This window comes from Tyto alba, unplaced genomic scaffold, assembly GCF_018691265.1.
Source record: "Tyto alba isolate M040663 unplaced genomic scaffold, T.alba_DEE_v4.0 Super-Scaffold_1000006, whole genome shotgun sequence".
Lineage (NCBI taxonomy): Eukaryota > Metazoa > Chordata > Aves > Strigiformes > Tytonidae > Tyto > Tyto alba.
This window is the reverse complement of record NW_024881272.1, coordinates 15,799,075-15,826,257: the sequence shown is the minus strand read 5'-3', so window position 1 is coordinate 15,826,257 and position 27,183 is coordinate 15,799,075. Positions and strand designations below refer to the sequence as shown.

The 27,183-nt window shown below is 38.8% G+C and overlaps 1 long non-coding RNA gene across 1 annotated transcript; it reads left to right on the top strand.

Moving 5' to 3' along the window:
* The first annotated feature begins 1,844 nt into the window (after positions 1 to 1,844).
* LOC116963564 lies at positions 1,845 to 23,491 on the top strand. Its single transcript, XR_004408278.2, has 6 exons — positions 1,845 to 1,916; positions 2,401 to 2,508; positions 4,028 to 4,160; positions 17,247 to 17,387; positions 17,964 to 18,010; positions 23,412 to 23,491. It is a non-coding gene; the product is annotated as an uncharacterized LOC116963564 (long non-coding RNA).
* The last annotated feature ends 3,692 nt before the right edge of the window (positions 23,492 to 27,183 follow it).

Here is a 27,183-nt window from a genome sequence, read left to right as displayed (position 1 = left end):
ATTGAAATGTGGATCTCTCTTCAGCTTCTGAATGTTTGCATGTTTGTGACCATTTTTCCATGTTTAAGTCCAAGTTTATGCTAAAATATTCTCAGATCAGCATTATTAGTGTAATGTAGGACAATTCCCATTAATCTGGAAATGGATATTCTTGTGTGTTTGAAAATGCCATAGTAGGACAAGGACATTAAAATCCTCTTGTCTTCATGTGTCACAGTGTCTGGTGTTCAGGATGTCTCCAGTTCTCACAAAGGCTGGAACATTATTTTCCATACCCTTTTCCCCCCATTTAGCTTCTAGGTACTTAGACAAAATTGAGTAAAGAAGCCTTTACCTGAGAACCTTTTTACTGGTTGCCGTGCTTTTAAAGCTTTAAAAGCTTCTGCTGAAAAGGTACCTATTTTCTTATCACTTTTTTTTTTTTTTTTTTTTTTTCCTCCCCAGAAAAAGGGCATCATTTGAAGTTCTTTTTTGGCAGCTGTATTTCATTGTGATACATTATGTCAGGGCACATCAGTCACATGAAGATTTTATGGAAAAAAAAAACATACCCTTTTTAGATGTCCCTCTCTGCAGCCCCCTTCAAAACATGGTGTTTTTTCAAGAAAATCTTCAACTATCAACAGCATTATGATACTTGAAACATCGTGGGTGTAATGGCTTCATCTTACTCAATTATATAAATGCTACTTAAAGAAGGTATATAGAATTTAATGTGGTGAACTTAGTCATTCTAAAAAAAATTGACCATTTTCACCTTTTACTGATGTTTACATTTCAGTGTTGGGCAAGGAAGGGCTTCTTTTCTTTGTAACCAAGCTAATCCTGTGCTGTTCCTTATTTTACCATAAAATGAGATACATTCTGAATTCAGATGAAAATGAGGTACCTTGATGAAAGTGGGCTTCAGGTGTCTCTCACTAAGCATTGTACATTTCTATTTGCTCTGATCCTCCAGCACACATAAGATTTCACCTCTTCACCTTTGAACAAGATTGCACTAACTTTGATCTTTTCAATTTTGTTCAACTCCAGGGAAGGAGCAGCTACTTGAAACATGTTATCATTTAGATGTTCAGAGGTTCTTTTTTTTTTTTTTTTTTTAAAAAAAAGGGAGGGGGGGAAGAAAAAAAATTTGAAAGCGTGAACTAAAAGCTGTAGATTTTCAACTTGAGCATCAGCTTTTGCAGCCAGTGCCTTATGCTTTAACATCAAAAGCTGCCTCTGTATGTAGAACAAAACAAAACATAGATTTTAAAAGAACACAGAATTATTATAAACAAATTTCATTTTATGTAAGCATTTTTCCACAGCAGTGATGCAGCTATCCTTTCCCTGGTCAAAGCGTAAGCTTTGTGTTCTTGCTGCTTTGCTTATGGCCTAAGCCTGTTATTTGAGCCTCTGTACTTCTGTGATATTAATTCATGATACTGACAGTTAATCTATTTTTATAACTGTTATTATCTGAGCAAAATAACAAACTAGGTTCTTCATTTTCTCTTCAAGTCTGAGAACGTGTAACAGTGGGAGCAAGGTTAAAAGTATATTTTCAAGATCTTATATGGCTTAGCAATATTTTTATAATGACTATCACGATGTGCCAGTATGGTAATATTTTTGCTATTATTTTGGTATTATTTGGGGGATTGTCTTTTGCTATTACAAGTCAGATTATCACCCAAATACTTAATAATTTTAAATCACAGAATCCTATTTCAAACTGCCCTTCACCTTCTGAAAAACAACGTGGCTGTAAGGTCCTAGGAAGTTTCATCAAAATTCTTATGTTAACAATAGCTAAAAGTTTACATTTTTGTCCGTGTGTTCCTTTTTCTTCTTGTCTAGTTTACTCAGACTTGCATTGTTTCATCTCTGTCTTCTCTGCTGAGACTGTGGTTGTTCATGGAATGCTCATGGTAAGTAACTCCTTGTGGCCATCCTCTTGCTTTATTTTGAAGTTTGCTTTGAACAACAGTGCAAAGAGGGATTGTTTCCCCCTTCTAGGATGTGCTGCTTGTTGAGTTCACTTCCATTAACAAGTGGTTGGAAGCAAGTTAATGCCACATTAATTTACTCTAACATCTGATTCTTCCTGCCTATTCTAAGGGTTGCTTAGACAACAGATCATCTCCTAAAGGGTATCCCATAAAAGGTCTGAAGTCCCCTCTCCCAGAAAATTGCAACTATGATTATTAATTCAGAGAAATAACTTATGTAACACTAAAATATTGGCAACAAAAGAAATAAAGTAAAATATGTTTTTGGTATACTATATGTGGTTAAAATTACTGAGAGCTGATCTGTACAGAGATCCTTGAGGTTGTTATTTACAAGGATCAAGTAATATATTACTATTCATCAGCTACTTATCCACTCTCCTTTTTCTTCCCCGTTTTCTAGGTGTTGGGCAATCCTGGAATCGGGGACCTCAAGTCACATTCCATCCTCTAGTTTCCCTGAAAACATTTATCTAAACATTGAAGTTACTGGATATACAATCTGACAAAGGTATTTGCCTACACACTCCTCCCTAGGAGTCTTTGGTCTCTTGTGGACTGAAGCTTAAGTGAGACTTGGATTTGCTACTTTTCATAACTCCCTTGAGCCTGATTTTTTAGACTAATCAAATAAGTTATTTTGAAAAGTATTTGATTTTCTAGTCTCATCATCACATACACCTTTTACAGGTGAACTCCACTTCTAAGCAACTTCTACAGTGGCCAGCGTCTCATGGTCACTAGTTGACTGGCACCTACTCAAACATCACATTGGGAGCGTTGTGATGAAGCCTTCTGGGCTCTTTGGTAATACAGGACATTGGCAGCTATAGCGGAAAACTTCAAGTTGTCTAACAAATGACAAGAACAGTGAGTAGTGCCAGGGTAAAATCAAAGTAAGTGGAAATAGCCTAAACCAGAAGTAGTCCTGAAAGAGCGATTACTTACTGTCAATTTTGGGGAGAAAATATGACATGCTGTAAGAGCTGTCCCTCTGTGTGTTGCTCAGGTACCTGGTACTTCAGTGTGTGGCCAAAAATTATCTGTGAGTGAGACACAGGCTATCACTCACAGACTCCAGGGCTAAGAATATGATGTTGTGTCTCCGTGTCTGCTGGCTGTAGTGCCAGTCAGTGTGCATAGGAGCAAGTTGTAGTGTCCTTTTCTAGGCAGTTTGCTACTGTGAAGTACCCCCAGGAAGCCCTGGCATTCCCAAGGCACTCAAACAATGAGCACTGGTGACAAACTTGTAGTTTTGTGGGGTTTTGAGGAAGGTGTCTCCATCCAGGTTTAATGACATAATTCTGCTCCACTTAAATGCTATTCTTCTTTCTTTTCATTTTCCTATTTTTACGAGGAAAAAGTGCAAAACCAATTTTTCAGTCTGTAAGACAAAGATTACTCATTGCAGAACAACACAATTTTTAAAGTAATACATTATAATTTTAATTTTCCTGAGTATATACAAAACAGTATAATATAGTATATAGGACAGTACCTATCTTAAAGGCACTATTATCTAGGTTTTTTTTTTTTTTTAGAGTAGTTGGTAGTTAAAAGCTGTCCTTATTGCACCGAGGAAGTAAAATCCACACTTGTTAGGCTCTTATTTCATCCTCTTTCCTATAGTCTCACCTTTTTGGCCCTGCTAACTTTCATGTCCATAATGAACTCCATTTAGCTTCCCTGCAGTCGGACCTTGTCTTTGTTAATCACTGACCCAGCGGCATGAAGCTGCATAGGAGAGCAGGTTATATTTTTTTTTTTTTCTGGATTTTCTCTACTTCCTTCAGCAGTTGTAACTTCTAAGAAACTGCAGAACAAACAAGTATAAAAGATCAGGAAGATGTCCTGAAAAAAATAATGTTTAAAAGATGTCTCATTGTACTCAGTTCTCCACTAGCTGACAGCTACAGACCGATGGCTGAAATCTTAGGAGTTAATGAGATTAGGTCTTTGGCAACTGATTGCTCGATGCTGTCTTCTCATTCATTGGTGTTAGTCTTTTTTTCTTTTTTTCTTCTTTTCAGTAACCATATATAAACTTCTCATGGAGATCAGCTTGGACGTCGTGGCAGAAATCTCATTTAAGACAACTGGAAATTACTTCACCTTGGCCCAAATCACAGCACAACAGCCACCTGCTCCTCCTCCAGCCCTGCTGTGAGTCAAAGACATTTTCTGGGCCGTTAGTTTCCTGTGTTGAATGACCTCGACCCCCTTCCTGTTGCCCCTTCTTTGCCTGCCTCAGCATGCACATCCCTTGCTCTTTACAAATACACCTGCATGCTTGCCTTGTCAGGGTTCCCTTTTCTCAACAGCTGGAGGTACCAGTCCCTTCTCAGGCACTGGGAATCACATGTTTTCGTTCATAGATGACTGTAGTAATTTTCCATGTTCTTGATTGCAGGGATTTTTTCCACCTTATAAAAATAAAGGTTGACATGTCAGATATGTAGTACTCAGCTACTGGTGTATTTCTCAGAGCTAATTCCTTTCTGCCTGCACTTGCAGAGCAAGGGCACATGAGGTGAAAAAGTAGAGTAGTAATATTTCATACTTGCTTTGCTGGGGCATAAATGGCTGCCAAATTTGTGAAGTGGGGAAGAATCTGCCCACTGTGACTCACGGCACAAACACAAGACAGTCAGAAGAGCCCACCTTGGGTGGTGTGCCTCCCTGATAACTGGAAAAATTGAAATGCTAGGAGACCTTGCAATCTGCTTCAGGTCAGGTAAAGGTCATCAGACCGAAAACGTTCGTCCTTTCAGCAGAAGCTTTCTGAGATTCCCTGGGATCCTGCAGAGACAACCTGTGTGGTTACATGGAGAATCTCTGCTGGGAAACAGAGAGCTGGTGGAGCAGTGGGAGAGGCGTGGGGATGACAGTGGTGTCAGAGGGGTGGTAAGGCTCTGGGATACCTTCTAGGGCAGAGTCATCACCCTTTGCTTTTTCTTTTTCATACTAAACATCATGGAAATTCTCCTGTGAAAAAAAAAAAAGCTGCTTACTCTTTGCTACTGATCGTCTCCTCCCTGATCTTCAGTGTCTTCCCAAAAGGCTGCCTCAGCCTTTCACAGCACTGAGCACTAGGTTAGATTTGAGCACAAGCTGAAAATAACAGGGTGTAAAACAGAAAGGATGCAATACTGAGTGCTGTGCAATTTCTAGCTGATATGGTGAACACAGTTCGTACATTCAGCAAGGTAGTCTAGCGTGCACACAACTTAAAAGCATGTCCTGCTGAAATATAGGGGGCTATTTGTATATATAAATATATGTGCATGCTAAAGTGCTCTGCTGGGTTGAGGCCAGCACGTTCAGCAGTGTCCAGGCTGAGCCCTTCCAGATGTCTCCAAAGATAAAATGAAAAGAAAGCGACCATCAGTCCCGGTTACAAGGAACACAGTCCAGCTTTTAAAAGGCTACTTTTGATAATTAGGTATTTTGTGTACTGTGGCAAGATGTGAATTATAAAACCACTAATAATAATGTAGTTCAGTCAGAGTAGCCTTGAAATTAGACCCCTAGCAGAGAGGTTGCACTGTATAATGATAGTACAGTACCATTTGTTTCAACACATTTAGCACTTCAAAATGGGATTTTTTGTTAAACACCAGATGTTCTAGTGACCCGAGTGCTGACTTTAAAAGAAGACACAATAGAATAGTGTGTCAAGGTCAACAGCACAAATTAATCTGTATTATCATGCTGTCATATTATACTGTATACCCCATATGAGCAAGATCTATGGCTAGTGCTTTCCTTACATGCAACTGTATGGCGTGTTTCAGTATAGAGATTTTGAGCTTCCCAATCCCTCAAATCCCCCTGAAAGAAACCTGATTCTTTCTTTGATAGTTTAAATTGTAAATGTAACATCCTTACAGAGGGTGAGGGATGTGTGGGAACGTGACTGTAATCTTGCAGAACCGGAGAGACACAAAGCAATACAGTGAAAAGTATGTCTGTTAATTGTAAATTCTGCATTTAAGGACTTTAAAAAATAATCTGGGTAGCTTGGTTATCTACATTTTTCTCTTGACTTAAAAATGTTATAGGGCTGAATTGAATAATCATTTACAAACATTTGAAGTAATAGTTTACCTGAAATGCTTTTGTCTCCGTGAGTTCCCCATATCCCTCATCTTCCCTGCCCTGTGACTTCTACGCTATTGCTGCAAGATGGCAGGATGTCAATGCCCCCAAAATTGAACCTGTGATTTGTTTTTCTTTGATTTATGGGCTTGTAGTCAATAAACTTTATAAAGGAAAGTATCAGACCAAGCAATCAATCAAAGATAAGCAGATTCTTGTCCTTTAAAAGCATTTCACCCCAGTAAGCAAGGGCCTCATTCATCTTTTACAACCACTCTTGCAGCTTTCAGCTGAGAAAGGACTTGCTGCAAACTGCCTTCCCTTCTGCTGAAAAGTCCTCTTTCTTGCATCTGAGCTGAGATTTTTAAAATTCATTGCAGCAGTATGCTTCCCTTCCATGTTATTTGCTATCTCTAAAAGGGAAGATTGTTTGCATTTTGTTACTAAAGGTAAATCTCCTTGCTGTGTAGAGAGGAAAAGGCTTCTGTTTTAAACTGTCAGAGGCATGGACTTTTGTTTTCCAGAAACAACATTAATTTTCTTTGTTATTTTACAAAACAAAACATAAAAAAGGTTCCCATTTGTTCTTTTAGTAATATCTGAATTTCCCTTTGAGTAAGGCAAATGTTATCCTGCATGTTTTGCTTCTCTGTAGCACAGATGGTGTGCATATGCAGATTGGTGATTTTCTAATCAATACAGTGACACTTGGGAATATATGTAAGTATTGTAATAATGCATTAGTCAGGAGCGATGTTGTAACACACTGAGATCATACACATAAATCTAAGACACCATGTCTAGACACCCCAGGGAAGATGGCATGCCATGGGTTAGAGCGAGCATTAAGGAAGTGCAATATTTCAAATATGATGGGAAAATAATGCAATTTACAGACTTTAATAAAAACCATTGGGGAATTAATTTCACTAAGGATACACACTCTCCCAAAACATCCACGTTCCTATGTTTGCTTCATGGATAATCAGAACAAGAGACACTTTACCTGCTATTTCAGGCATAAACACAGTACGATATCTATGAATTGTGCTGTATCTTTAATGTGCTGAATATGAAAATATTCCCTTTATAGGTAGTGCTTTAGTAGTATAAAACTGCATTATGCAAACAATGCACAGACAGCATAAACCTTGGAGATTCAGAATTTGAAAAGCTTATAAATTAATCTAATAACTTTTGATTTGAGCATGCTCAGGGAGTGCGCTCAGCTGTAAAGCTTGACCAACCTAACCTTCCCAGTTTTAATTATTAGCTTTTTGGTGGACAAATATTAAATGAAGATGTGCGATTTATGACTCTCTTGAATATGTCTCCTTTCTCTGAAAAGATTTTATTTATTTATTTATTTTAAATGAATCTTTGATGCCTTTGGCTGTTTTTGGTTATTTTGCTGTCTCTGTATAGCTCTTGGCATATAATTTTAACCAGCCAACCTCCTTTTAAATTTTTGCCAGCTGATAACTACTCACAAGCAAGTAACTTGCAGTACCATGCCAGGAATGTTGTGATAAAAATGTCAGTTTAAACCTGGCCAAGGATGACAATCATAACTATTTCCAAGTGAGAAACTTGAACGGAATACATAACAATAGTTAACACAATAGTGTTTTCTGCCAGTGAAATACGTGCTGGAATTCAAGAGTCTCCTGTAATGATAACCCTCACTGTCAAAACCCCACTTAAAAGTTGGCTGCATTGATAGCTCCATCAGACTCATCATCTCTTGCCATCTGAAGGGCTGATAGTAGAAAATCTCTAATGCATCTGAACATTTTCAATTAAAATATAATCAAGTCAAATGCTAGCTGTAATCAATCCTATTAATTCTGCAGCTATATAAATTAGTGGATGAGTAAGCGCAGGTTTTGCCAATAGTGACAATGGTTTATATCCTGACTAAATGAACTCTGTTTCAGAAAATAAGAGGTGCATATGTTAGCATGGTGTAAAACCAAGCATTTCAGTATTTTGTCCTCCCCCCATCAGTCAGTCCCTCTCTGCTCTATTAAGACACTGATCCAGAATCCTGTTTGGTCAATAAACTAACATGAATATACTTTGAAACGAAAACCTGAAATGTAATATGTTGAGACATAAGTGATATTTTAAAATGCACAGGAGATTCTTGGGAAAGGTGGCTTGTCAGAGCTGGGACCATGACGTGGTAGCAGTGCTACCAAGCCTCTTCACAGATAGACCTGTAGATAGCCACCTCTTCCTTCGGAAGATTGTAAACCACACTTAAGTTCTTCCTGTTTCAAAGTTAGGTTTCATCTTCTAGGATCTTCAGGAAATCTGAATGGGCCTCAGGGCACGTGCAGGGGCAGAAATATCTCTGCAAAATAATAATAAGGAAAAGCTTTCATGAATCTCCATGGCTATTTTCTCTGAGCATCTTCCAAGGCCTTTGCCCCAGTCAGAACAGAACATCTCTGTTATTAGACCAATTTTACTGTCCGTTGCCTCTTCCTAGCTGGTGCTACTCAACTATTATTATTATTCTTTATTATATATTTGTTTGCACAGTCCTCATTATAACTGTGGAGTGTAAGTAGCACATTAATGATCATCCTTTAACCTTATTTTTGCTCTCAAGAAATGTTTTCTAGTGTCTTCCTCTTTCCTTCACTTTCCCTTACTCTGACATTTGATCTTTGTTGAATTTCTGCTGTATTTCTACTGGCACTTCATCCATGTTGATTGCTGTCATCCTTCATATTATAGTATCCACAGTCCACCCACTTTAATCAGTACTACATAAAAATGCACTAATGTTTTAATTTAGACATGGTTTTGATAATATCAGTTCTTGTGAAGGAAATGCACCACAGTCAGGTTCAATAAATATAATCATCACCATTTCTTAGAATAGAAACCAAATCCTGGATTTTTCTTTCCTGTGGAAGCCTCTGTAGTTTAATTTTAGCATTTTGTCCCTATTAGATGAATCTTTGCTGTATCTCTTGGTATGTGTGGAAAGCATCCATGCAACAGCTGTGGGTCATATATGTTCTTGTTTATAACTCCTGGCTGGATTCCACTGCGTCTGCCCTTCAGTAGCACTCCTCCTCATGGAGAGCTGAAAGCAGAGGGGTTGGGGTGAGGAAGCTGGGCTTACCTTCTCTTTTACTTACATATCCATATGTGTTTTGGATCAAAACATCCTATAGATCCAGTTCTCTTGCTATGAGGGTGTAAACGATGGCACTGCCATTAGACCGGGCTCAGCAGAGGGTCAGCCGTGGTTGGGGACGGGGCGAGACAGAGGCGGGAGTCTCTCGGTGCCTCCCTGCCGCAGCCTCTCCGCCCCGAGAGCGCACAGCCTTCACCGGACTGTCGGAGATGATCATTAAAGCTGCTCATAAAGAATAGCTTGTCATCCTGCAGGAATATCAGACGCTAGACAGAGCACTTTAACCTTGCTTGACCTTTCACTGTGCTCTTCGACTAATTAGATGAATGGGAGTTTTATTGGTGTTTCTTGACCTAGATCTTTTACATGAGAGTTCTGGTATCTGAGCAGCCTAATGCCTCACATTTTGTAAATCAATATATCTCTATCTATTTTTAAAAAGCTATAAATGTTTTTTGAAGCCTACTATCACATCCTATAAATAATATTGATTTTGTTTAGCCTGAAAAACTATTTAATTCTGAGTTGGTTCACCTGGTTAGTCAAATACAGTTCTTGGGTAAGTCCAGGCATGATTCTCATCCATCACACTACTTTTATTTCCTTTGGTATATGCAAACCTGATGTCAGTAAGTTGAGGATGGGATCTCCTGAACATAAACTACATCTAAATTTTCACTTCATGGAAGATTTTCACTCTGGGATCTAACTGGCAAACACAAGAAAGCAGTTATAGCAGACTGCATGGTCTCATGTTACCTCAGATAATGCAGATGTTATGGGACAGTAATAGGAATGTGCAACATTAAGCAAGCCTTAAAGTTATGTTATCTGAATTGCACTGGCCAGGCTAAAAAGAAAAAGTTAAAAACTGATTTTATGTTTATGTCTTAAATGTACGCTTTTCCTGGTCATTATTTTCCTTCCAGTCTTCTATCTTTCCATTGATGGAAGTACAAATATTTCGATCACCATTTGCCATGTTCTGAAATGAAGATTTTAAGACAGGATAACAAAATAATAATATTCAAGGCTAGGGTCATTGCTCCATCTGTTCTCTGCTGTGTTTGACAACTAATATTATACTGCATGTACAACTAACAAGGACCAGTACAGTGATGTTCCTTGCAGGTGCTGCAGACACTTCTAAAGGCACTTTTGAATATAACTTCTGCAACCTGTTGACATTTCCTTACCATATGTTCCAGACTTCAGTATTTTCTCAGTTTCCATTCTGAACACGTGTGATGTAAGTAATCCAGTTTTCAAAACCAAGTCCAATGAGACAGTATTTTAAAATACATTTCTCATTATCTAACTCTATGCTAAATTTCTTATACAAGCCTTTGGATTATATGGTAAATAAATACCTGTTTAATCTGTTTACATATAAGACACAAACCTCCTTATTTGATTATCCTCTCATAGCAAATGTTTGACACTTTAGATACCAAACAGATTATCTAAAGATTGACTCTATGTAAGTACAGAATCAATTCATATACAAGTTCAGGTGTGATAGTGAATTTCATGGCTCATTTTTTATGTTAGTCTTATACAAATGTAACTGAGAAAGTTGAACTTCTGGGATGTTAGTTTGCATATTATTACTTGCAACTAGCTTTTTAATTTTTACTGTTATTTGACTCTCTGGTAGTGGAGACAAAGTATCACATTGCTCAATTACATTTAATGCGGTCAAAAAACAGGAATTACAAGAAGGTCAGTGTGTGAATTTTTAAGGAAACAGAGAAGCTAAACAACTTTAATTCCTAGTTCCAGAAATTAATACAGCATCATCTCACGGCTTTAAAAATGAGTGTGTGAAAAGTACTTATGCCTATATTGTATAGAAACTAAATAAAAAGCATTAATTTCTTCTTGTCAAGGGGATGCCCATAAGAATTTGTGATAGGTGTCTAAATGCGGAGGTAAGTAATAAGCAGGTATTGACTTCTATTGAGACCAGTATCGAGATTTGTTGACCCAAAGAGGTTACAATTGACTGAAGAGTGGGGCAGTAAATCTTGTTATTGAACAAAAAGCAAAAGTCAATATGTGTATTATTATAAACATTTTTCTTTTGGAAGAGATAATAAGGGTGGAGTGGTTTAAGACTTTAGATTTATATGGCCATGATAGCATTCAGATACTATTATTTAGTCAAAGGATAGAGAATGCCTGATTTTTTTTGTTGTTTGCTTGTTTGTTTTTTGTTTTGTTTATTTATTTATTTATTTTTAATAGAGCTTCACCAATCATGCCAAAGCAGTAAAGCCTGAATCAACTTTCACATCATAAACCCTTATTCTCATTGTTTTATAACTCAGCTATAAAGATTATTTTCAGATTGAAATTTGGCCTGCAAGCTCTTTGCCTAAGAATCATTTTTTCCCCAGAAGGGTGAAAGGAATAAAGAAGATCTATTGAACTATTTATTGAATTTTAGAGGAGCACAAAAAAGACGTGTTGTGATTTTTATATAATTCAAGATTTAGATTGTATTCTTTATTGAATATTATTTTCTGCATAAAGCAAGGATTTACTTGATCATAAAGGTGGAGACTGCAAATGTTCTTTCAGTGTTTTCAAACACTTGCTAATATTAATCCATGCCTTGTATTGTAAACAAGTATTTTTATGATTCTTATATTTTAGTCCATTCCATTATGCTCTGGTCAGTGTGTTATATTTTAGGTTATTGCTTGGAAAAATAAAGAAGAAACGGAGCACAGAAGAAACCAGAAATCCATGCAGCTGAAGATACTAAGCTTATTAATTAAAATCACATACATCCCATAATGAGAGTGCCTGTGAAGAAATAACTAATGAACTACTATTTTATAACATTTATATCTTCTAGTGTCTTGGATACCAGTAGAAATGATCCTTCAGTACCTCCAAAATTTTCTAACAAAATTTTTTTTTTTTTTTTTTTTTCCATTGCAGAAATCATCTGCCTCCTGCCTTCCTTCACAAGACCCTCTTACATTTCTTTAGTATTCAGGAACTTGTACTAATTTAGGAGACTCACTGAATCTCTAGCAGCACAGGCTATGATAAACGCATCAAACATATTCCCACTGGCTTGCTGTGAAATTTAAAACGAACTCCAGCTTTCAGTCCTTATTTTGGGGACACTTTGTGGCCTGGTCCCAGTACAGATGAAGGCTGTCAGAGCTTGGTGGTGGAGCTGCTGCCTGCAGCACGTTGCCTGTGTGGTGCTCGGTGTGGCTCCACCAGCAGCTTCCTTCTGCAGAAGGCAGAGAGGAATAATGACCTGGACCAAAACCTGGCTCCAAGCTCCACTCTGCTCCTTGGTGAGGTGTCTCTGGTGGCTGCCTCCTGCATGTGCCCATCAGTGACATTGCTTGCAGTGGCATTCAGAGCTGAGAATTACTCCACTGTGCCCTACAGCTGGGACATCTTCCCTGCTGTGCTTCTCCTGCAGCACCAGGTAATGGCATGGGACTAATTTGGAGTTCTTCATTCTCCTTGTGGGCGATGGGCTTTGCCCTCTTTGGAGAAGTTCTCTTTCTGACTCTGCATGACCTCAAAAACAGTATCATCATGGAAATTATCTACTCTTCTGTCAGGCCTCAGAATCTTGAAAGAGACCTTGGGAACTGTATCTCCTACAAGAGCAGTATTTCCAAATTCATTGCAAAAAAATAGCTTATCTGAATTGAATACTATTTACTCTCTCTATTAATGCATGTTCTGTTCTGGAAATGTATAGAAAGGAAGGGCAATTGTCTAATCTTCAGGTTTGCCCTGTAGGAAACATGCATGCACATAAACACCTTTTCTCTGATGTAAATGATGTGGTCTGGAGGCCTCAAATATCCACAAGGCTGACCGGTGTTTAAGAGCTTTTTGACTTTTGTTCTTGAGATAGCAAAGAGTGAAAATGCAGAAAAAACATTTTACAATCATGAAAGATGTCATAGCTACCTTTTTCTCTGTAGTATAGAGTGATCATTGGTACTTATGGTGTATCAACCGTGTATCTGGTTGGGGATGCTGGTTTTGGCAGACACTGCAGTGGCCTTCCTCCCGAACATAAATGAGAAGCTCAGCTTGTACTATTACCCAATATGGACAAGCAGACTAGGACAGATTTCATCATTTCACAGTAAATATATAAATTACTCTGAGTTTGGCCAGAGAAGGTTGCTATGAAGATGTTTGGCTTAGAGTACCATGGGTGCCCACTGTAGTCAACCAAATTAATTAAATGTCCTACTATGTCTGATTCTTCCCATTCCCTTCAAGATAATGTACTTCAAGATTTTCTGCTAAAATATGCGGAGGAATAATTTCTTTTCAAAAGTAAGCATCGCCCTGGGAATGTGCTAGGTTTTCAGAAACCACAGCACCCAACTGTGTTTTACTCACCTTATTGCAGTTTCTGTCTGTTGACTCTGATGAGTTTAAATCAGCTGATATTTCCGACTTATTATAAAGGCTGTTGATTAAAATCTTCTATAGCTACAAAATGCCCACAGATTTATTCAAATCTACTGAAACTCCATTCATTTATGTTCATGAGACAGTTTCCAGCCTTCCTCTATAGATATGCATGCTGTTTAATGGAACACAAATTAGCATGCCTACTTGTTGGTACTGATGTGGTAATGGCGGCAGTTGCTGATACAGGTCATTAGATGGAAATAAAAGATCTCAACTGAGTTAATGGTTAAAAACATCTGAATTTAGTAGGAGCAGGTCTGAGAATATCAAATGAAGCTTTAATGTATTGAGCTGCAGCACTGTCAGGTTCCAGGTTGTGGCTTCTCGGTGTGGGGAGATTCTTTTACATTCTGGTTTTATATATTTTTGTTTTAGAAAATCACCTGCTTTTTTGGTGTATGAGCTCTCTAAATGACTTTATCTGCTGGTCTCTATTTAAAATGTGCTTAGACCAAGTGAACTGTAAGCTGGATTTGTGAAGCAGAATGAAAATCTACTTATGATGACATGATATTTCTGAAGCTCAGGCAGACCAACTCTGCTCCTTCTGAATGAGCTATACCTTTTTGAATAATATAGGATGTAAGCACAGTATTAACAGATAATACAAAAGTATTTATTGAACTGCTAAACACTGGGCTGAATGTCCCATCGGAAAATGACAGCTTCTTTTCTAGTTTGAAAATAATGTTTCTCTATTCATTTTCCCATGAGCACAACATTACCTACTTTACTCATAATGAACTATTTTTTATTTACAATGCAGAGTAGTATGGTATCAGAGTAGCACCATGCAGGTATATAATGTGGCTTTTAGAAGAAATACACTAGGATGGTTTACATGGGGTTTATTAGTGTTCACAAAGACAGCCAGATCATAATTGTTTTGATCACAATTTGCTCTTCCTGATTTTCTACTGTTCAAAAACTACTGTGCTCTAAGGTAGAGATGTGCTGCTCTCACCACTGTTTGAAAGAGTGGGATTAATAGCAGAATAATGTTAAGCCAGCCAAACTTAAACTGGTGAAGTAACTTACTTTTTGAAAAAGAGATGGGCATAGTGGGTTGTGTGGGTGAAAATCTTTCCAGCATCATAAGGCTTGTAAGCCCAAAGGACATTTTTATTATAGGCAGTGGGGGATGTTTGAAAAATGAGAAGTTGAAGAGAAAAAAATGTGATTCTAGCTGATTCTTGATCTTGCTGGGGGAGGCTGTGCTTTGATTTCTTTCAGGAAAGCACAGTGCACACCTGTGGTATTATATAAAACATTACATAATTATGAGAATAACACCCTGAATTTTCTCCCTCTAGCTCTGGCCCAGCCCACCTCTAATGAAGCAGCAAGTGTGTGGTGACTTTCATTCAGATCTGCTTTTGTGGCTTGGCTTGGCTTGCAAGTGTGTGAATCTATACTTGTTGCCCTTGGCCTATATTTTCTGGCGTTGCTCTTGGTTATTTCAGGGAGAAAGACTAATAATGTTCCATTAAAACAAGTTCACTAGTCAGGCCAGATTGTTGTCTTTTCTTTCCTCCCACACTTGCAGCCTTATTGTATTTAATAGCACAGTTCAGGGCTTTCCTCTCTCTGCTCCTTGTCACTCAGAGGTGTTTAAAAGAGGATTTAAAACGGCTATTTTCTGTGCTTAATCCTTGATCCCTCCTGCCCCCGCCCAAGCTTGCTTATTCACTGGAAATAGCAACCTAAGTCCACATTTTACAGCTCTAGTTTATAGTAATTTTGTCTTATGCCTTTGGAGTATAAATGATTGTTCCATTCAGACATTCAAAATTAAAGTGAAGTTGCCAGTGGAAACGGGTGACTCATTATACAATGAGTGAGGACAAATAAAAAGGTGCCTGCATATAATAATCAGAAGATATTGACTTTTGTTGAGGTCAGGATCACAATTTATTAACCCAAGAGGTAAATATTGACTGAAACTTTGGGCAGCTTTTTTTTCTTCTTTCCTTATAGCCCAGAGAAGACTGTAGAGGATTTACTAAATAACTCCATCTGCCTGCACAGTGAGATGGAGACCTTTGCATTTTGCCTGCAGTTTTATGCTTGTCTTTTGTTCTGGCTCTCCCAAGGGCAGGACGATTTATAGCGTGTTTTAGAGGAATATTTAAAATCATGCTAATTGCTGTTTCTTTATCATTGATTCTGCTCTTGACAAGCCAGAACCTTTCTCCTGAAACAAATTTTGCTTCTGAGGGCTTCTTCAGATGATCCCAGCCCCAGCCTGGCTGTCTGTATTTTGTCTCCTGTCCTTGTCATCTCCCTCCCTGATGTCTCAGAGCCCATTTTTTGGGGGGGGTCTAAACCCACCAGAGTATTGTAGCATCCCTCAGAAAGATGGCCTTGGGAACTGTGACTCCTTGTACTGCTGACATCCTGTTCACTCTCCAGAAAGGGCTTTCCAATTGAATTATTTGCCAGCTGCAGAAAGCCTTGTTTGGCTAAAATGAGCACCCCGAAACTGCTGTTCTGCTATCCTACTTGGAAAACAAGGCTATGCCAGGTTTGACTGCTCCACCCTTCCAAGAGGCCGCAGTGTAGCCTCCATCCTCAGCTGCAGGTAAATGTGCAGTTGACACAGGGTGACAAGTTCCTTGGTACAACTTCCCCATATTCTTCTAAGACGGTTTGTGCCAAAAGCTGTGTTTTGGATTCCTGAGGCATTTACAACCCTTTCCTGAGCAGGGCACTTGCCTGTTTTAAATGCAGCCACATTTTTTTGTTTGTGTTTACCTGTTGGTTTTGCTGTTACCAGTAATTTATGGGATGACAGTAACGTGGTTGGCATTTTGCAGGAAGGCCCAGTCCCAGCCAAGCAGCCGCAGGGCTGCAGGGCTCAGGCAGAGCTGTCGGGGACCAGGGGGTGCCGGCGGCTGGCTGCCACCTCGCAGCCACCGCAGCCCTGCCACCACACCTGCACAGAGCCTGTAGCCCTCGACCCTGCTGTCTTTCAGGCCAAAGGAGATGGTGCAGTGAGATTCAGCATGGTTTCTGTTCTTACAGACTAATTTCTAGGTGTGCTGCTTTTCTGTCCTCCCTTTCTTCCCCCTCTTTCTTTTTCCCCAGTCTTGTATTTTGTCAGATAATCTGCTGATTCTTTCTCAGTGTCCTTGTTGCCCACTGGCTTGTTTCTTTGCTCCTGTATCCTCCTCAGAGGCAGGTTTTTTGTTGTTCAGTTTGATTTCTATGAGGCGATGCCAGAGAGGATTGGGTCTCCATACATTTTTAAACATTACAAAATAACTCCAGTGAGTTTTTAACAGGTGAGAGCTGGTTAGTGAGAGATGGAAACGTGCTTTGAAAGCAATTTCTGAACCTGATGAAAAAATCCATCTTCATAAATAAGGAAATGTAAAGTATTAGTATTAAATTGTTATATATGAGAGCAAAGTCTTAAACTTTTTTATCTGTGGATTTCTAAGAAAGCTTTCGGTGGAGGTGTGGAAACTTACATAATGAACATAAGCCTGCTGAAAATAAGCTTTTCCTCATTACCTCTGCAGAGCCTTCAGAAGGAATCCACAGGTCCCTGAGCATCCTTCTACCCCAGACTGGAAACCACAGCCACCAAGCAGTTTAACGTTCTGTGAGATCTTGGAGGATCTTCCCCGCCAAAGCCCACATCATGGCTTCGCTGAGCCGAGGTACCTCCCCGAATGGTGACATAGGCTGATTTAAATTTTGTTTTAATCATTCTGTAGGGTTAGAGACTGAAGTGCAGCTGTTGCATCTTGGAGACTCCAAGTCTATTCTACACACTTCTGAGTGACTGACTTGTATCTGGTGTAATGCAGCCTGCGTGACCTGATCCAGAGGCACCCATTACCTCTACTGATGAGGCCCATAAAACATTTTTGGGCTCAGACCAAAGTAAAAAGGCCAGAGGAAATGAGTTTAAAAGCCTGAGCACACCTCCCAATGGACATAACAGTCCACATCACAAAATTTATATACATAATTTGAAATAACTGACAACATCAGGAAGCAAAGCAAAGAGCAAAGTACAGCTACTTTAGCTGATTATTTACAACCACCTTTTGTCTCAGATGCTTCTATAGGAAAATCTTACCCATTCAGTAGTTCATATCATTAATGCCAAAGCTAAAATACTCTCTTCTCTGTACTAAATGAGAATCACCCTTTCACTGTCTATTTAACAAACACATTTGCTGTATTTTTAAATTCAAATGATTTGTCTCCTTTTATTTCCCAATGTTCAGGTGAAGACTTTTTCTCTCCCCAGACTCTGCTACCTCTCAGTTGCCTTGTAAGTATTTCATATGAAAGGTCATGGTCTCACAATACTGACTCTTCACAGAGTTCAACTGGCTCTCTTTTGTAGGATAAAGCCATTCCCCATCTCCGCAGCAAGGGAGGTCCCCTGGCAGCAAAACAAATGTGGTTAGTTATGTGTGGCATGAACCTCAGCTGCATTGGGAGCTGAGTGCCGGATAACATGTAATGGTAATGTATCTAGAATTACAAGGCTAACCCATCAGCCCCTCTCAAGAAATTTAACTATGAAATGTTTTATTTTGCCTAGGGAAAGTCTATTTGGGTCTATCATCTAGTTTCCAGCAAGGTCCGGCAGTCCCCCCTCCCCTGTTCCTTAGGAGGATGGATGGCATATAAAGAGGTCAAAGAGAATACCAGTGTCATGCCATAAATCAGTGGTTCAGCTTAGACAAGAGCCCAAAAGGCTCCTGCTCATCTGGTGGAAACTGACTCATTCTGCTGCAGTCATCAGAGATCTGACAGCAGCAGATTTGCCCCAAGAGCTTCTGAATTCCTGCTTTAGATTTATCTAACTGGTATTTCAGTATACCACTTTCTCTGCTGTTGATGGGAGAAATTTTATTAATATCGTCCTAATAAATATTTTTCTACTAGAGCTTCATAGGATATCAATGCTTACCCACCCACCCACAAATAATATATTACGTATATGTGATTATAAAAATACCAGTAGCCAATTTAGTTTAATTTAAATTTAGATTTTGCCCTAAACAAATACTGGTGTGCCCTGTATATTTTTACTGCCAGATCATGATTTACTAACTCCATTTTGGGGGTTAAAGAGAGCATGACCTTGCCCCATATTAATATTTAAAGATTACCTTGCACATGAAATCAGATGCTGACACAAGTCTCAAAGGACTAAGAGGTTTTTAATCTTCTGAAGAAGCAGTGCCACACTGAAATATGTATTACTACATTCAAAACAGAACATGTAACAAATGTCCCACTAGCAGGCATCAGAGACTGCAAATTTCATTCAGTGCAATCTGGTCTACAAATAGCAACTTTTTTCTAGAAGGGAAATTGCAATGCCACAAAGGCCGATGCTTGACATCATAGCAAAGGCCAGCAGCAGCATCTTAGACATTGCACCAAAAAGAGTTTGCCATCCTGTCCTAAATGCAGGAGCCATTTAGTGCCCTTTTCAAAGCAATACATAGATTTTACTCTTTCAAAAAGGTGAAAGTTTACCACATTTCCATACAAATGCAATTTAGAAAAGTTTAGGAACCATGTGATTTTTGTTTTTACAACCACACAAGCCTAAAATATGAAAATCTGATTTTTTTTTTAATACAATTAGTTAAAAAGAAAGCCCAAGCAGTTTTAATAGAAAACAGAAACAGCTGATGTTTAACATAAACTACTAATTTTAAGACTTTTTTAAGAGCACAGTTATTTTCTTAAAAAAGAAAAAAATCAAGCTCAGCCTATCATCATTTTTATCTCATTTCTTTCCGTTACACCTATGCTTCAAGCAAAAATATAAGCTGGCACGCTGTAGAAGAGACTGATTAACCTCTCATTGCATTTTGTGTTTACTCAGTTTATATGAATTTGCCAGAGATGAGGTCTGTGCTTACCTGTGTTTTGACAGCATCATGGAGATTTTACAGGATTTGAAAATGGTGACAAAATGGCTCTTCCCAGTCTTCTTTGGGAAAGGGGACAGAGATGGCAGCCTGTTCCTCCTAGTCTCGTGTCGTATTTCTGACAGGTAATTGCAGAGGATCCCCAGCTTCCTGGTGCCTCTGGGAGCTTGCTATAGTGCTACCAGAAAGCACTGGTGTAGTTTGGAGGTAGCCAAGATGTTAGGCTGCTGTGGAAGACTTTGGGTATTAGAAGATTCCAGACCTGATGAATTTGGAGCCTGTGAAGGTGCATTTTCATTCCCAAATCATCAGCTGAGTCACCACTATATTTGCCCATAAGTTTCTATCCAAATGCAGTAGTGATTAAAAGGAAAAAGCTAGACCTGTTTGGAAGTTATGGAGGCAGTGCTAGAGGATTTTGTGCAAGGGGTAAGAGCATCCCTTGGAGATGCAGCTCTGCTTGCCATGTGGTGCTGAATGCTCCCAGCTGACTGTCGTCTTGATGTTGGCCATGTTGTCGAAGGCAGTGTCATCACAACCTAACCCTCACCTGGCCATTTCACAAGCAGGATGAATCTTATTTCTTGCCCTTACAACCATTAAGGCCTTTTAATCTTCCTTTTCCTTTAGCATGTCCTCCCCAGACCCCTCATTCTCCTGTCTGTCCCCTCCCCCAGCAAGATAATGAGGAATGGGAGCAGATGCTAGAGAAACGTGTGCACCTTCTAATTGAATGAGAACATAAAAGGGGGTGGTAAAAAACGCATGGAGACTTTTGCTTTTCATGCCTTCCAAACATTTGGTCTTAGTTCAGTACATTTGCTGGTCAGCTAATCTATTTCCCTCTGAATCTGGTTATCTTCTCGGATTTTTGTGGAGACAATATTTATTAGAAGTTTTTTGGTCACTGTAAACACAACTTGATCTGTTTTATCCTAAATGAGTGTTTTTCTCAGCATGACTTACTTAGAACATCATACTGCTAAGTCTCAAAAAAAGATTTTCAGTGAGTCACAAGTGCAGCAGGATGGCATGAAGCCCTTCACAGAAATAACAACTACAGATGCATAAAAAAATTAGAGAGAATTTGAGAATCTGAAGTTCTTTGCAAAATCTGCAACCCTTTTATTATCAACATTGCTGATAGTACAAATGGGACTGAACCAACGGATAAGTGTTCTGGTCCAATGAATTCACTTACTGTTTATGATCCCTACAGTCATATTTTTAACTGTTTTGGCATTCCCATTAAATCTCCCTAAATATTCTTCTTGCTGGTTCAGTGCTCTCGACCAGAAAGCTTGTGAGTTCGTGAGGATTTGTACTTGATCATGAATGATTCATGAAATGAGCTTAGAAAACTAAGTTTAACATCTTATTCAATGCTGAAGAAAAAAAGAGCATCTTCTCCCATACTTGTAACAATTTGGCTAAAAAGAAAGAGTCTCAATGTCTCATTTTAAACACTGAAATTCAGAGCATCTGTTGCCTTTCCAGCTAAACCTCATATCTACTAAGAAACAAGAAGTATTTTAATTTACTACTGTAGTCAGGCTAAACCCAAGAGTTTTGTTCTTCATTTTGCTAATACATTTACCATATACCTAGCAGCGCTCCATGGCTGGGCTATCAGGGTGCAGCTGATAGCTGGTAGTTATCTATGTTGCCATTTCTCACTCACATTTAATCATGTGTTATATTTTTCTCTAAAAGCCATGTCTGAAATCAGTTGGTTTTGGTTTTAATTGTTTATGGCTGATTCTATATCTTTCTTAGGACAACAGAAAGTGTATAACCTGGGGTGTTAGGGACTGATGCCTCTTATTCCTTCTCTTTCTTGACCTCTTTGTGCATGGCAGACAGAAATGTCCCATTCTTTACTACCTCATTTCTGATGTATACATATGGCATTCATAGACCGGAAATTTACAGTGCTATTTCCCTGCTGTGCATACTCCATACAGGTGATGTCTGAGTCTTGGTTTTCACACCAGTGAAATGGGAATAATTGTGTCACTTTGATATACTGATAAAAGTGCTAAATATTTCTTTGTGGAACATACCATAGCGTATTTGGAAGCTCTGTATAGCAAGGGGTAGGAGCAAGACAGAGACATGGATCTGATGAAAAAAAAATCAGGACAAAACAGAGAAGGAGGTCCATGGTTATTCCCTTGCTGTTCTTTGTTTCCAATACTAGCTCTGCAAGAGGATGAAGATTTTTCCTCTTCCTTTGCTGGATGAAAAGATAACAGGACAGCATATATCTAGGGACACCTGCTGAGAGAATAAAACGCAATAAACATGAGCATGCTATGGTGAAAGATGTATTTTGCTTGTACAATAGACATTTTGATCCAGAGTTATAAAAAGTTTAAACATAACCCGTAAATTAAAATCAATTCAAATGCCTTTGTTATTCAACCTCGGAGTTTTTTTGTTGTGCTTCGGGGTTTTTTAAGCTGAACAAATTTTGATCTTGTGGTTAAGAGAATTATGAAAAAAAAAAAAAATAGAAGTACTTCTAAACAAGGTCTTCTAAGATGTCCCCTAGGACTACAATTTTAAACTGGTCTTGCACTAATTGCAGTTTCTCTGGCTGTTTGTTAGGCCATTGCCATGCTGTGTTAAGGTCTCAGTGCTTTTATCTAGCCCTCCCCTATTCTCTGTTTGTTCTTCAGCGAGGATGAGAGGAACCCTTACAGTATGCAAATATATAATGCTTTCTATGCTTCTTTCTTTAGAGACATAAAAGGATTTTTTTTAAAAGGCAAGTTGAATATATGGCAATAAAGACGTAAATCTTCAGAGGCAGGCAAGATACACTCCCTCTGCACTTCACAAATGAAGCATGGTTTTTGCAAAGAAAGAGTTTGTTAGGAGAACCACAGAAAGCAGGATTTCCATAATGATTTGCAAGAAAAAATTCTGTAACACATGGCACCGTATTTCCTTCAGAACTGAAGTCCCCTTGGGACCAAATTCTTTACTACTTAATCACTGCAGTAATTAGAGATGATGTTGGCAAGTGTTCATTGAACGTTGTGTCATTTTACATCTTGAAACATTTTGGCATTACTTTCCGTTTCCTTTATTTGGTGTGTTTTGGTCTGTCCCCTGGATGATTAGACACAGCTGGCCTTTTCTTTGGGACCAGGTCAGTTTTGCAATTAAGAGCTGTGTTGGTCTGCACTGATAAAAACAGGGGCTAAATCATTCTGATAACAGTTTATACATTAATTTTTCACCAAACATTTTTTATAATGAGCTGTACACAAGCGACATGATGTGAAACAAATGTCCGAGTGAAACAGAGGATTCCAGCCACAAAAAATGGCCTTGTCCTGCGGTGAGCCTCCAAACATGGAGAACTGCAGTGCCAAAGTATGAATAAACATCAGTCTGGATGCAGCAGAGCTCTGTAGATGGAGAATAATGCTGCAGCATCAGACCTGTGTGTGAGATGGCCCCGGGTATGAGAAGTGCCCTGGGGAGCGCAGGTGGCAAGCGGGGGCTCATCCCGGCTGCACCCAGGGACCCACAAGCAGCATCCTCATCATACTGCTCCTTCCCCTCTCCACTGCACGGCACAGGCCTGCCGAAAGTGATGTCAGATGAGGAGAAAAGGAAAAATTAAAGGGCTGTTCAACACCCAAATCTGTCATTTGAAACATCTGTTGATAAAGTTGGGGGCGGGATGGGGTGTGGTGGTGGTGTGTTTTTGTGTTTTTTATAATAGCTCTGAAAATAGGGTAGCCTGGCTTCTCTGCATTTCAGGTCTGTGCCTGCAGCTGCTACTTCAGGGAAGTAGGAAAGAACCTTCTTTCAAGAGACTGGAACAGCCGAAAACAACGTGAGTACCGTTTGGTTTCCTAAAGTCCAAATATCAATAACTGTTAACTGACTTATCAAGGTAGCAGTACACAATTGAAGATCCCTGCACTACTCTTGTAGGCTTAGTCTGTCCTTTTACACTCTAGATCTTAATTTTTCAAAATGTTTGTGTGTGTGTGTATGTGTGTATGTCACTTTTAAAAATAGCCTTTGATGAGACGCTGGAGCCTTTCCAAGGTTAGATGTGGAGGGTGCAACAATGGCATGGCTGTGATGGACACTTCTCCCTGACCCCGTGAGTTTGAGTATCATTCCAGCTGGGCAGACATTGGGGTGTCTCTTACAGTTTGCTTTGACCTTGGTCAAAGAGTGATTCTAATTTCCACTTTCACTCTAATTTCTTACAGGCTGAAACAGAAAATCCATAGAATTTAAAGTTCAACTTAAATGACAATTTGTGTGACTAATGACCTTTTATAAGACAAGGTAGTAGATTATAATGTCTTTTGAAATGCTTTCGGAGGAGAAAAACACACAGTAAAAATTATATGACAAATATAAAAAGGGAAAAGAAAACAAACTTAGTAACATAAGCAAGCACTAACAGCCATTACACTTTTAAATTATCTCTCTCCAGCCTACAAATCTTTGCTTTGACTCATGCATACCATACATCTACCAAAGAGAGAAACAATATATTTTTTACCACTCAATTATAATTGATATACTACTGTATCATTTTAAAATGCGTGAAAGCCAAAAAGCACACAAAAAAATAACAAAAAAGTGTAGGCAAGGAACAGCATATAAAATGTGATAGAACTTTCTGAGCTAGTTTTATATACATCCTCTCTCCCCCCTAATATGAATCTGTATGGAGAACCCAACTGTTCTATCAAGGGCTTGAGAGCCATTGTATACATAGTTAGACCCTTGTAGACATAATTGTGGCATAGTACATATACTCTGCAAGGCAACGAAACTCTTACATCTTAACAGCAGTCAGATGTGTTTGAAAGTTTCTATAGAAGATAGAAGATATAGAAGTTTCTATATATCTAAGGCTGCTCACTATACGGTGTGTGGCCAAGCTCAGCCAAAATTGTGTAGACTGACACTGCAGGTGGGCCAGACGCAGTGGTAGCACTGTAGTGGTGCTCATCAGCCTGTGTTGAGGCACAGGAAAGGAAGAAGGTTTTAACAAATGTATCCAAGAGCTGTAAAACACAAATTCATTTTTATTTAGGTAAACTATAAAAGTTTGAGGACCTGAAATCTGAGACAGGCTGTAACACTAATTCTAGAATTAACCTAGCACTGTATGTTCTAGGGGCAGATGAGAAGTCCTAATGAAAATTGGTAGTGCATAATAGCTCAAAACCGATTAAAGAAAATCACCATTCCTTTTAATTCTGCTTACAAGCCTTTTCTGCAATATTGATTATTTTTCAGAGATAAGTGATAGTATCTATTCTTTCTGCAATTAATCCATATGTTCAGTTTGCATGATGATTTTAGAAGTCCACTGAGGTCCAGAATTAACAGGATAAAGCTAGTTCTGTGATAGTTTCTGAGAAAAAATTTGGCCTAAGGCTGATCTCTCTGCTGCTATGATAAAGACATCTATTAGTGTATTAGTGGCCTGATATACTAGAGGACAGGTTCTGGAATCATTTGAAACTAGAATTCAGACTGCACCCAGCCGATTCCTTCCTTTCCCCAACACTAGCACTTAAAATTCCAAAGCCGTGGCTAATCAGCAAATATACGTGACAAAACTACTATTTATGATTTTGTTTGCTGCCCTAAAACAAGTTTGATTTTTCTTTTTTATTTCATTTCAGAGTCTGTCACGTATATAAATCTTCCAAGAGATGATGCTAGTTTTGTGCTGAAAGTTGTATCTCTCAGTCTTTGTTACATTTACAACATATGCCATACTGATACAAAAAAGGAGTATATTTTGAAGGAGTTTTACATAGAAAATTCAAAATTCAGATGCCTCAAGCCAAATTTCTTTGAAACAGGTCTAATTTTTGTTTCCTAGATTCCCACCTTGCATACTCTAATATGGCATTATATATGTCTAAAACAAAAAAATACAAGTATAGTTTGCACCTTTAAATTTTAAAGATTATTTCCTTTTCTATTTTTCCAATGCAAATGCTCCTAAATGACCACGGGGCAGTAGGTATTATGGGATGTACCTTAAACAATGTGCTGAACACTGAGTGGCTGCAAGGCCAGATGCCTTGATAATGTGATTGGGAGCACAAGAGCACTAGAAGTTTCCAAATCTAGTGGCAATGGTATAATATAGACAAGTTTCTATACCTTACTTTGCCTTGGTTTCCATTCCTTTCAATGTTTTTACATCCATTTACTTGGTTAATAACAACAGCATGTGCCTATCCCTGATGGTCACCTTCTCAAAGACGACCAGCTCTCCTTTTGTTTAAGGGACTTTGAAAATAAGTGTGAATGCCTACAGCTGGGCTCTGCCATACATGCCCTGTCACTGGATAAACTGTAGATCAGGCAGGCTTTTGCTCGAACGCCAGTTACAATGTCATGGGCACAGCCCTTGTCCGAGGCTTGCTCCAGGAATCCAGCTGGTCCGAGCTGGGATCCAGCCAAATTCAGCCACAGTGTGGACAGCCTCCTGGCACTTCCCTCCAGGGAGAAGGTCAGGCTTGCACCTTCTTTAGTGCTCTGCCATGATGTGTGCTATATATATATATATATTTTTTTTTTTTTGATAACAATAAGAGCCTCCTTGTAACATTTGAAGGTTGAGTTAAAAATCAGTCTGAAAAGACAAATGGTGGAAATACAGCGTGGGGATTCATTCACTTCTGACCTTACTAAGCTTTCTGCTTTTAAGCTCAGGATACAGTTTGTTACTACCTGTGGGAAAACAAAACAAGCCAAAACTCATCCTTTTCTTATTGAAATAAGTGACCTATTTTCTCTCGAGGCTCACAGACACCCTGCTCCAGCCCCCAAAAGAGAAGAATTTGGGTTCTGCAACAAAAGGAAAGACAATTATAAACAAGCCTCTGCTTTTGGTCACTTTAAATCCACATGGTATTTTGCACACTATTCGTTGTGCTGTCAGACATACAGGAATTCTACTGTGTTGCAAAAAACCTATACACTGTAAAAATAAGCATTACTTTTTAAGTCATGTCACAGTAAATTGCCTTTGAATGTGTTAAAAAAATTGCCATACTTCCTGCGGGAAAAGAGAAGTGCTGGAGAGGTAAGTTTCCTGTACTGTTTTTTAATTTTTATCTGTTGCTTCAGAAGAAGAAAAATCTGCAAGACTTTAAATTATGTTTGTCTATAAAAGCAGAAAATTCAGAAATGTTGTCTGTGTTTAATACTTTTTACATTAAATTGTAAATTACAACAGTGGCACAATTTCCAGACATGTTTCATATAAACATGAATTAAGGTACATGTACCAGGTTGAGCTGAAATTACCAACCAAAATCCCAATGCTTTGGATTACTCAGTTTCTGGATAACATCTTAAGTGGTATACCCTTTTAAGACTTATATCCTGAAATAAGGAATGCATATGCCTTCAAACCAGGAGACCAAGCTCAGTGCAGGTGAAAATCGGTAATAATTGTGCAGTGGGTTATATCTATGTAAGAGTTATTTCTACACCCATATGTGCCACTCTGGTTGGGAGCCTTAGCAGAGAGACC